The sequence below is a fragment of the Chiloscyllium plagiosum genome, unplaced genomic scaffold (assembly GCF_037043375.1).
Source record: "Chiloscyllium plagiosum isolate Xiang-an unplaced genomic scaffold, Cpla_swu_hap1 HiC_scaffold_45, whole genome shotgun sequence".
NCBI lineage: Eukaryota > Metazoa > Chordata > Chondrichthyes > Orectolobiformes > Hemiscylliidae > Chiloscyllium > Chiloscyllium plagiosum.
The window spans coordinates 64,363,394-64,376,513 of record NW_028270183.1 but is presented as its reverse complement, the minus strand read 5'-3'; positions in this window follow the sequence as shown (position 1 = coordinate 64,376,513).

Sequence of the window (13,120 nt, the reverse complement as noted above, 5' to 3'; positions counted from 1 at the left end):
TGGATCGACGGGTTTCAAGGTCCCGATGATGGGATGGGACACGTTTACCCATCAAGAGTGACAGCAGCAGCACAGACAGAATGTTGCCGATGTGGGCGTTAGATTATGGACTGCCTCAGTGAAATGGGAGGAGCGATGTAAAAGAGGGTTAGTGACCATGGAAGGGAGGGAAATCTCTGAAAATGCGTGGGCGTGAATTCTGATTTATGAATGGCCAATATGATGTTCCGCATAAGTAACCAGTGTTGTGGAATATCATGCAATCTCGTGTTCCCAGGGCTAAACTAAGAGAGACTGAGTGGCGCAGCAGTGAAGATAACAGCTAACCCGAGAATGCAATTTAAAAACAAGTTTTGTGATTTACACATGAAAGAAATGAAACTATCACTGTATTCTAACCGATGAAAAGCTTAACAGACAATCAATGTTTCAATGTATAATTTCAGTTACATCACACTGTAATTTTTTGCTATAAATTCTGTGTTATGTTCGAGCCCTCCACTATCACCTGATGAAGGAGGGTCGCTCCGAAAGCGAGTGTGCTTCCAATTAAACCTGTTGGACTATAACCTGATGTTGTGTGATTTTTAACTAAACTGACTTATTAATTTTTCCTTATTAAATGTTAATGATCCTCTTACTTTATGCCCAAACGTGGTTTCAGATGGTCTTAGTTTGGTGGATTCTTTCGATCTATCTCAGATCGCAAACAGCACGGACGCAGCTCTCTTGTGGAAATAATCTGGCTACTCCGAACCATAAAACCTCAACATAGTCTTTAATAATTGACGTCATCTTTCCAGTGCACCCTGTGATTCTGGATGGTACACAGTCGATTTGAATTATTTTATTCGCAAGCTATCTATATACTCCTAGAAAAGTTTGGATGTGAAGTTTGACCCTTGATCTAATTGTATCTCTGATGATAGTCTTAATCTAGTTTTTTAAAAAATCGCAATTCGTCCTCAATCCTTTTAGCTGTCATATTGCACAATTGAACAACATTTGGAAATCTCGTCAATAGATCAATTTATGTTAATTAATACTTATTCCCATCTTTTATTGGATGTAGGGAACCTACACAATGCATCAAGATACTTAAGACAGATCCCTTAAACGCTGCAATAGGTATTACAGGTGCAGGCTTTATTATTTCCCATGGTTTTCCATTTAGTTGAAATGTATGACACGTCTGGCAAAATTCAACTACATTCCTCTGCATTACAGGCCAGTAAAAACGTCTTTGTATTTTAGCCTCCGTTTTCCTCACTCCTAAGTGACATCCAATTTGTGGCACATGCGGCACTCTCAGCATTACCTTTCTGTACCCGACTGGAAAAAAAACATTAAGGCCAAAAGACCATAAGACAGAGGAGCGGAAGTAAGACCATTCGGCCCATCGAGTCCACTCCGCCATTCAATCATGGCTGATGCGCATTTCAGCCCCACTTACCAGCGTTCTCCCCATTGCCCTTAATTCCTCTAGACAACAAGAATCTATCAATCTCGGCCTTGAAGACATTTAGCGTCCCAGCTTCCACTGCACTCCGTGACAATGAATTCCACAGGCCCACCACTCTCTGGCTGAAGAAATGTCTCCGCATTTCTGTTCTGAAATGACCCCCTCTAATTCTAAGGCTGTGTCCACGGGTACTCGTCTCCTCGTCTAACGGAAACAATTTCCTAGCATCCACCTTTTCCAAGCCATGTATTATTTTGTACGTCTCTATTAAGTCTCCCCTTAATCTTCTAAACTCCAACGAATACAATCCCAGTATCCTCAGCCGTTCCTCATATGTTAGACCTGTCATTCCAGGGATCATCCGTGTGAATCTTCGCTGGGCACGTTCCAGTGCCAGTATGTCCTTCCTGAGGTGTGGGGACCAAAACTGGACACAGTACTCCAAATGGGGCCTAACCAGAGCTTTATAAAGTCTTAGTAGTACATCTCTGCTTTTATATTCCAACCCTCTTGAGATAAGAGACAACATTGCATTCGCTTTCTTAATCACGGACTCAACCTGAATGTTTACCTTTAGAGAATCCTCGACAAGCACTCCCAGATCCCTTTGTACTTTGGCTTTATTAATTTTCTCACCATTTAGAAAGTAGTCTATGCTTTTATTCTTTTTGCCAAAGTGCAAGACCTCGCACTTGCTCACGTTAAATTCCATCAGCCATTTCCTGGACCACTCTCCCAACCTGTCTAGATCCTTCTGTAGCCTCCCCACTTCCTCAGTACTACCTCCCTGTCTACCTAACTTCGTATCATCGGCAAACTTCGCGAGAATGCCCCCGGTTCCCTCATCCAAATCATTAATATATAATGTGAACAGCTGTGGCCCCAGCACCGAACCCTGCGGGACACCGCTCGTCACCGGCTGCCATTCTGAAAAAGAACCTTTTATCCCAACTCTCTGCCTTCTGTTAGACAACCAATCCTCAATCCATCCCAGCAGCTCACCTCGAACACCATGGGCCCTCACCTTGCTCAGCAGCTTCCCGTGTGGCACCTTATCAAAGGCCTTTTGAAAGTCTAGATAGAACACATCCACTGGGTTTCCCTGGTCTAACTTACTTGTTACCTCTTCAAAAAATTCCAACAGGTTTGTCAGGCATGAACTCCCTTTACTAAATCCATGTTGACTGAGAACATAGAACATAGAAGAATACAGCGCAGTACAGGCCCTTTGGCCCTCGATGTTGCGCCGATCCAAGCCCACCTAACCTCTTCTAACCCACTATCCTCCATATACCTATCCAATGCCCGCTTAAATGCCCATAAAGAGGGAGAGTCCACCACTGCTACTGGCAGGGCATTCCATGAACTTACGACTCGCTGAGTGAAGAACCTACCCCTAACTTCAGTCTTATATCTACCCCCCCTTAATTTAAAGCTATGCCCCCTTGTAATACCCGACTCCATACGCGGGAAAAGGTTCACACTGTCAACCCTATCTAACCCCCTAATCATCTTGTACACCTCAATCAAGTCACCCCTAAACCTTCTTTTCTCTAATGAAAACAGCCCCAAGTGTCTCAGTCTTTCCTCATACGATCTTCCTTCCATACCAGGCAACATCCTGGTAAACCTCCTCTGCACCCGTTCCAGTGCCTCCACATCCTTCCTATAGTATGGCGACCAAAACTGCACACAATATTCCAGATGCGGCCGCACCAGAGTCTTATACAACTGCATCATGACCTCAGGACTCCGGAACTCAATTCCTCGACCAATAAAAGCCAGTACGCCATATGCCTTCCTCACCGCACTATTTACCTGGGTGGCAACTTTCAGAGATCTGTGTACATGGACACGAAGATCCCTCTGCTCATCCACACTACCAAGTATCCGACCATTAGCCCAGTACCCCATCTTTTTGTTATTCTTCCCAAAGTGAATCACCTCACACTTAGCTACATTGAATTCCATTTGCCACCTTTCTGCCCAGCTCTGCAGCTTCTCTATATCCTGCTGTAACCTGCCACATCCTTCCTCACTGTCAACAACTCCTCCGACTTTCGTATCATCCGCAAACTTGCTCACCCAACCTTCTAACCCCTCTTCCAGGTCATTTATAAAAATGACAAACAGCAATGGTCCCAAAACAGATCCTTGTGGAACACCGCTAGTGACGGCACTCCATGAAGAAACTTCGCTATCAACTATTACCCTCTATCTTCTTCCATCCAACCAATTCCTAATCCAAACCTCCAACTCACCCTTAATGCCATATCTCCGTATTTTCTGCAGTAGCCTACCATGGGGAAACTTATCAAACGCCTTACTAAAATCCATATATACCACATCTACCGCTTTCCCCTCATCAACCTCCTTTGTCACCTTTTCAAAGAATTCAATAAGGTTTGTGAGGCACGACCTGCCCTTCACAAAACCATGCTGACTATCCTTGATCACATTATTCCTATCCAGATGTGCATAAATCCTATCCCTTACAATTCTCTCTAAGACTTTGCCCACAACAGAAGTGAGACTCACCGGCCTATAGTTACTAGGGTTAGCCCTACTCCCCTTTTTGAACAAGGGAACCACATTTGCTATCCTCCAGTCTTCTGGCACTACTCCTGTAGACAAAGAGGACAGACAAATCAAGGCCAATGGCTCTGCAATCTCCTCCCTTGCTTCCCAGAGAATCCTAGGATAAATGCCATCAGGCCCAGGGGACTTATCTATTTTCACCTTTTCCAGGATTTTCAACACCTCTTCTCGACATACCTCAAAGCCATCCATTCTACTTATTTGTGTCTCAGTATTCACATCGACGACAATGCCCTGTTCCTGAGTAAATACTGAAGAAAAGTATTCATTCAGTGTCTCCCCAATCTCTTCCGCCTCCACACGCAACTTCCCACTACTATCCTTGACTGGACCTATTCCTGCCCTAGTCATTCTTTTATTCCTAACATACCTATAGAAAGCCTTAGGGTTTTCCCTAATCCTACCGACTAAGGACCTTTCATGTCCCCTCCTTGCTGCTCTTAGCTCTCTCTTCAGGTCCTTCCTGGCTACCCTATAACTCTCAATCGCCCCAATTGAACCTTCACGTCTCATCTTGAGATAGGCCGCCCTCTTCCATTTAACAAGGGATTCCAATTCCTTATTAAACCACGGCTCCCTCGCACGACCCTTTCCTCCCTGCCTGACAGGTACATAATTATCAAGGACACTCAATAGTTGCTGCTTGAACAAGCTCCACATATCATTTGCACTCTTGCCTTGGAGTCTATTTTTCCAAGCCACACATCCTAAGTCATGCCTCACCGCATCATAATTTCCCTGACCCCAGCTATAACTCTTGCCCTATAGTACACACTTATCCCTCTCCATCACGAGAGTAAAAATCACCGAATTATGGTCACTATCCCCAAAGTGCTCACCTACCTCTAATTCTAACACCTGGCCTGGTTTGTTACCCAGAACCAAATCCAGTATGGCCTCACCTCTTGTTGGCCTGTCTGCATATTGTGTCAGGAAACTCTCCGGCACACATTGAACAAACACTGACCCATCTAACGAACTTGAGCTATAGCTTTCCCAATCAATATCAGGAAAGTTAAGGTCCCCCATAACAACCACCCTATTACTGTCACTCATCTCCTGAATCACCTTCCCTATCCTTTCTTCAATGATTCTAGGACTATTAGGAGGCCTGTAAAAAACTCCTAACAGGGTGACCTCACCTTTCCTATTCCTAACCTCAGCCCAAACTACCTCAGATGGCAAGTCCTCATCCATCGTCCTTTCCACCACTGTAATACTATCTTTGACAAGCAATGCCACACCTCCCCCTCTTTTACCCCCACCTCTGACCCTACTAAAACATTTAAATCCAGGAACCTGCAACCGCCAATCCTGTCCCTGTTCTAGCCATGTCTCCGTAATAGCCACAACATCGAAGTCCCAGGTACCAACCCACGCTGCAAGTTCACCTACTTTATTTCGTATACTTCTTGCATTGAAGTATACACACTTCAAGCCAATTTCCTGTTTACAGACACCCTCCTTGGAAATTGATGCCATGTTCCTAACATCCCTACACTCTAGGCCCTGCACCCTGAAGCTACAATCTGGGTTCCCATGCCCCTGCAGAGTTAGTTTAAACCCCCCCCCCCAAGAGCACTAGCAAACCTCCCCCCAAGGATACTGGTGCCCCTCAGGTTCAGGTGTAGACCATCCTGTTTATATAGGTCCCACCGTCCCCAGAAAGAACCCCAGTTATCCAAAAACCGGAATCCCTCCCTCCTGCACCATCCCTGTAGCCACGCATTTAAGTGTTCTCTTTCCCTATTCCTCGACTCTCGATCACGTGGCACGGGTAACAAACCAGAGACAACAACTCTGTTCGTTCTAACTATGAGCTTCCAACCTAGCTCCCTGAAAGCCTGTCTAACATCCTCGGCACTCCTCCTACCTATGTCGTTGGTACCAATATGGACCACGACTTCGGTCTGCTCCCCCTCCCCCTCCAGGACCCGGAAAACACGATCAGAGACATCACGTACCCTTGCACCTGGGAGGCAACATACCAAACGTGAGTCTCTCTCGTTCCCACAAAACCGCCTATCTGTGCCCCTAACTATCGAGTCCCCAATTACTACTGCTCTGCTCTTCTTCACCCTTCCCTTCTGAGTAACGGGGACAGGCTCCGTGCCAGAGACCTGAACCCCGTTACTTCCCCCTGGTAAGTCATCCCCCCCACAAGTATCCAAAACGGTATACTTGTTCTTGAGGGGAACGGCCGCAGGGGGTCCCTGCACTGGCTGCTTCCTCCCAATCCCCCTCACTGTCACCCATCTATCTGCCATCTTTGGAGTTACTACTTCCCTATAACTCTGATCTATGACCCCCTCTGCCTCCCGAATGATCCGAAGTTCATCCAACTCCATCTCCAGTTCCCTAACACGGTCTTGGAGGAGCTGGAGATGGGTGCACTTCCTGCAAGTGTAATCGGCAGGGACGTCGATGGCATCCCTCACCTCATACATGTTGCAGGAGGAACATTGCACTGCCTTCACTGCCATCCCTCTAAAGCTAACTTTTATTTTAAAAAAAACTGGGTCTAAAGAATACAACAAGCAAAATTCAGCACTTACCTACTTACCACAACAGGTGTTATTATTACGTTAGAGGAGGAGGGCGGGTGGGAGGCACGACCCGTGTAGTGCCTCGGGTTCCTCTCCTTCGCGCTTTTAAAGGGGGAAAAAACCTACCCAGGTAAGCTTACACTGCTGCTTCCGGGTCTCGGCTGCCCCTCTGGTCGTCGTCACTTCCCCCTGGTGCTCCCGCTCTTTCTGTGAAGAGAGGGTGAAAGAAAAAAAAAACACCGCTGCCCGCTACCGGTAAGCACTTTTAAAACCAAACAGTCTTACCTTCGCTGCTGCTCGCACTGGAAATATTGTGCCCATTTCTCACGTGCCTGAATATGTGTTGGTCTATATTTTCTCCTTAGCATATCGTTTGCTAAGTAATATCACACAGGGATGCATTCACTCTCCTTCCAAATATATTTCTTCTGATCCAGCTGCTTTAATTCTTTACCTTTCTGCTGTAACCCAGTAGGATAGCTGAGCTGAATATACTTGCATTTTTAACGTTTGTCCCCTGCTGTGTCCCACTTATCTGACAATAAAAATTTTGTAATCTTGATGCATTGTGTAGGTTCCCTACATCCAATAAAAGATGGGAATAAATATTAATTAAGCTAAATGGATGGAATCACATTTCAGCCTCCTACTCCATGCCTTTTGATTTCTTCTGCTTCAGATTGTGACTCTGTGATTGCGAAAAGACACAGTCTGGGAAAATTCCTTTATTGCATTGCGACTCTTACCTGCATCTCGACTGGCTTTTCAACTCCAGTATGCAGCAACCTTACCAGTGATTGAGCTATATCATTTGCAAGCACAAATTGTATTCCTGGAGCTACGAGTTTGTCCAGAACTCCCACCACAATTTCCAAACTCTTTTCTGCCCACTCGAGCCTATCTGTACATAATTGAGCAACGTTTCGTCCCACCATGAATTCCCGTACACATAGTTCTTCAGGAGTACATATTTCCCATTCTTTTGCATCACAGACTGAGACAATCCTGTGTCCCTTAATATTGTAACCTCGCTATCTGCTCCTCCTGGCCAAAGTAAATAAACGTTAACTTTGCAGGTATGTTTTTAAAGCTCATCTGGCACTTCCCCCTTACCAACCTCTGATCGGCCTGTGCACTCTGATGCAGCTTTCCACCCTCCACAGTGCTTTCTATTACCATGCCAACAAAACATCCAGGCTTGTTTTGTTTTCCTGCATCTGACTTTCCAGCGCTTTCCTTAGTTCTCCAATACTGATTTCATGTGGCCTACTTTATTGCAATGAAAACCTCAGATTTCGTTCCCTTCAAGGTTTTCCTATTTACCCTGTGATAAGTTATCCTCGTGATCTTCACTGAGATGTATCTTTCCCTTTCCACGTGAGGATTTGTCTTTGCCCAATTTCTATCCCTCAGAATTAAAATCATTCTGGAAGCCCTACCTTCTTTTATGGACCAGTTCATTACAATCAGCCGTTTAAGCTGCTAACCTTGTCGTTTTAACAATATGCTCTTCCAGAGTAAGATTATGTTCAGCCTTTATCTCCAGCGTTTTAAGTTGAATTCCTTTCATAATTGCCAATTTCAGAAGTTCAAACTCTGTCTCCCTTTCTCTCTGCTCCACTGATCTCTCTTCTTCCCTCTACTTCGAATCGTATCTCAAAATGCTTCAAATCTGGTGACCTTTCCTTATCTCTCGCGTCTAATTCAAGCTGCTTCATATTCAATTGACGTTTAAACATCTCTACAGATTCTCATGAATTTTTCGGGTTAGTTAAATGCTGAGCTACTGCAGGGAATGACCTCTCCTTTCCTCACAAAAAAAAGACAAATACAACCCCAGCATTTCTGCTAATTCCAGAAGTCTGGCCTGAATCTGTTTTTTGTAAAACTACCAACTTTACATTGTCCATAGCCAGACAACTCTTTGTACCTAAATGATACATTTGTTTCCCAAGAATGGTCGACCCCAATTCAAATCAACGTCCGAAATAAAGACGCAAGCACATATCAGTTGCTCTTTTAATCCATCAACTATCTTCCAATTTGTTATGGGAGTGGCTAAACCATTCAAAACGTTATTAAGCAGACAACTCAGATCGTAACATTATATTCTTTTTTTGTTTAAGTGTACAATGAAAATTACCCGAGTCAGCTAGTTCCAAAAAATATTCACAAAATGACCGATTGAATATAGAATACCCACAGAACTTAGTCTATCCAAAGTAGACTTAATTATGCTCTTCTGAAAGTACACAATAATCCTAATAAAAACAAGCACTTTAAACACAGTAAAAATGAAACAGAAGCTTACGGGTAAAAATTAGAAGGGCAGAAGGAGAGAGGTTATCAGATAGTGCACCACTGCTGCAGAATCTAAAAACCGGAATTCAGCTTTCCAGAATGATCACTCTTTTACCATGAAACAGGCTATTTCTAAAACATAAAGTCTTTGGCCTCAAGCCTCAGCTGTTGACGGAGAAACAAAAGGCCTCACAGCGAACACTTTCGTCACTTCATCCGGTTCAGAGCCTGAACTGTTTTATATCAAGACACATTAATGTGTATATCAAGACACATTATCCTTGAGAAAAAGTAGAGCTCCGTTTTTTTTAAAGAGAACATCTTTGTGACAGCGCAGTCCGTCCAAACAATCTTCATAAGTGAAACTCTTCGAACAGACAATATCCTGGTAAATCTGGTCTGCATAGTTTCCAATGCTATCACATCCCTGCTATAATGATAATTGTGGAAAGACACACAATACTCCAGCTAGAGCCGATTGAGCAAATGAAATTAACAACTGAGAAAGCCACAGAAACTGCACTTTTCCAATAATGTGACTTTTACACAATGCTGCGCCGTGGAGAAAGTGAGAACTGCAGATGCCAGAACTCAGAGTCGATAGTGTGGCGATAGAAAACACAGGAGGTCAGGCAGCATGCGAGGAGCGGGAGAATTGATGTTTCGGGAATAAACATCTCATCAGGAATGAGATTTGTGGCCGTGGGGGCTGAGAGATAAATGGGCGGTTTGGGTTTGGGGGCGTGATAGCTGAGAATGCGATGAGTATATAAAGTGGAAAATAAGATACAAGTTCTGACAGGAGGTGGAGCGGGTAGTTTGGAAAAGTGATGTGCAGGTCATGAGGGCTTTGCTGAGTTGGAGTCATGAAACTAGAATAATGTGAGGGAAGGGCGAATGAGGAAACTGGTGATCCCATGTGGCATCAAGGTCCCAAGCGGAAGTTGAGGCCTTCTCCTTTCAGGCGTCAGGTGTTTAGGGAATGTCCATGAAGAAGGCGCAGGACCTGCATGTGCTTGGCAGATTGGGAGGAAGAGAATGATTTGCATCAAAGATGAGCTTCCAACTGCATATCCATACTATCATTACGAACATGTTTTTACATCTCAAGAACAGTATCTGACACTACCCGACCGAAGTAGAAGGCAAGGATTGCAGATGCGAGAGAGTAGACTCAGGAAGGATAGCGCTAGAAAGCACAGTGGTTCGGCAACATCGGAGGACCAGGAGTGTTAATGTTTCGAACGTTCCTGATGAAGAACTTATGCTTGAAACATCGAATTTCCTACTCCATGATGTTGCCTTACCAGATGTCCTTGTCCAGATCCACACTTTTAACTCGACACCACCCCCAATCAACAGCTTTAGAAAATTAAGATGCACCTGTCACCACTCAGTTGATTCTTCTGTCGCATGTGAGACAAACTGCAACATTCTTTTCCCCATAAATATCATATCATTCAGATCACTAAAGAAAAGAAAACTGCAGAGGCTGAATATCTGAGAGAAAAAAAATTGTTGTAGAATTCAGCATTCTCACAGTTCAACTGAATGTTTGAATATTAAAATTGATAAAGGAAAAGAGAAAGCTGCGTTTAATAACTGCTACATTCTGTTTCTCAAAGGCAAAACGAATTTCATGAACCGGAATGTTTCGATCAGGCAATGCATGCTCACCTTGCCAAGTTCTGATAGGAATGGTGGAATATATATTGGCTTCGCCACTGCTGAACAGATGAAAAATATCATTTTGACTTCCGAAACAGTTGATGCTCCTGCAGAAAAGTCAATGTGACTCATATCCCAGCACAGCCAGTTCGGTGTGTATTTCAGAGTCCTGGAACATCACATTTATTTAAAAGATCTTTATTGAATGTTCCTTATAAATATGGCATTCTCCATTTCATAGTGTATTGGACAATATTTTACCCACTCACTTACTCATCGGTACATCACTCAATTTTGTTCCATTCACGACCTATCTACCAAACTGCTTTCACGAAGAAAATGCTTATTTTTAAAACCGAAGACTGAGCTGAAACAATACCTGTTGGAAATCAACCATCATTCTGTCACTCTCTTGTTTAGTGTGTCTCAGTGCCTGTCACCTTAAACCTGTGCCCTCTAGTTTTGAACTTCACCATTCGGCGCAAACGATTTAGGTCAGTTGTCTATCCATGCCCCTCATGATTTTATAAACGGCGAGAACGTGACGCGCTGCCTGGAACATTCCAGCGAAAAAGCCCCTGCCTACCCCATCTGCATGCTTATGTCAAGCCCTCAGCTCCCCGCAACATCCTTGTAAATCATCTGTGCACAGTTTCAATTTTCTCAAAATCCTTCCTGTAGAAGTTGACCATCACTGTAAGCAGTATTCTAAATGTGATCTCACCAATGCTCCATATCGCCACAACATGGCATTCCAACTTGGATAATCGACTTTCTGACTATTGACGAAAAGCGTGCCAAATACTTTCTTCACCACCTTCTCTACTTGTGACACCACTTTTTCAGCTTTTATAAATTTTGCCTTGACTGATAAAGTTGTGATTTTCACTATGTTCTGCTGCCTTCACGGATATATGGCCCAACATGCAAAGTCTCTCTGTTCCTGTAGGTTTCCTCGTGTCCTGCCAATCATTAAGAAATCCGTTGACGTGTTACTTTCAATGTGCATCACCTCATGTTTTTCATGGTTAGTTTCAACATCCCCTATCTGAATTTGACATTTGACAAATCAATTTCAGAGCTCCTCCATCATAAAAGGATCTTCCTCACCAATAACCACTTTGCTCATATTCGTATCATCATTGAAATTCTTCCCGAGAGTGATGTTCGTCTCCATAGGCAGCTCTGGTTTTTGATGCTGACATACAGATGTAAGGAACTTGCAAATTCCACGATAGTAGTAGTGCATTGAGAAGGATGCTTATCATTTCCTCCTAACTTGTTCTATATTCTTTACACACATTCACAAATGACATGGGACCCAGCATTCATCCTTGTGTTACACCATTGAATACCAGTTCCAGTCACACAAACAGCCTTCTATCACCATCCTGTGTCTCCTACCACCGCCAATTTAAGTTGGTTCCAACTTGCCAGGAGATCTTAAATCCCTTTTCACTTTTATCCTCTTACCAGTCTCCAGAGTGGTGTCATGTAGAAGGCTATGCTGAAATCCACACACACAACATGAACTTTCCTACCCTCGTTAATAAAACCTGATCACTTGCCAATAAAACGCATTTGATCCAATCTGTTAGGTATAACATTCTGTAACAAAACCGTGATGACTCTGCCTGATGAAACCTTGCCTGGACAAGTGGCAGTTAACTCTCTCCTTCAAGGTTTGTTCCAAAAGGTTCCCTCCAACTGATGTGAGACGCCCTCTGTGTGATTCTCTGGTTTATCTCTCCCAATCTTGCGTTAGTCCAGTCCACTACAAAGACACAGATGAAAGTAAACCATTGCTCAGAACACATGTAATTTTTTCCCTTGTCACAGAGAGGAACACAAGATACAAGTGCGTCCTGAATTGGGAATATGCCCACTTCAAGCTTTTCAGAACCACGAACACTTCCACAGTCTCTATTTCAAAATGCTTAAGAACCTTCCCATCCCTCTTCCTGCATTCTTGCCCTATATCTTACAACAAGAGGACTATTCGCTCGCTGAACAAAGAAAGTGATTCACTCAGTTATCCCATTTGCTGACACGACTGTACTGTCACTCTGGAGGGAGATCATTCAGATATTTTTACTCGAAAACGCTGTATTAAGCATTTGTGGTTATGAAATATTTTGCTTTGATAGCCACAGGCTAGTACAGTGAGAAATGGTTTGAATGTTCTCCAACTGAAAAACATTCACTTAATTCAACCGCTTGTGGAGATTCCTATCTGTTCACATCTGACATGACGGAGATTTTGCTCTCTGTTGTTTATCACATCTAGAACAGAACTGTGGCACAAATCCCAACCACATGATTTCTATTTTCATTGACCTACCAAGTCGATGCCAGTGGCTTACATTGTAATGGGATTCATCAACAAGAGAAACTTTCAGGATTAAAACAGTATTATGTGCAGGGGGTCATTACGGAAGCACAGTATCAACCTTCCTCAGGGGCAAGACCAAAAGATGCTGGAATGAGAAATCGGAGTTAACATTTTTGGTGCAGTGACCCCGTCCTTGGCACTGATGGTTTCCAG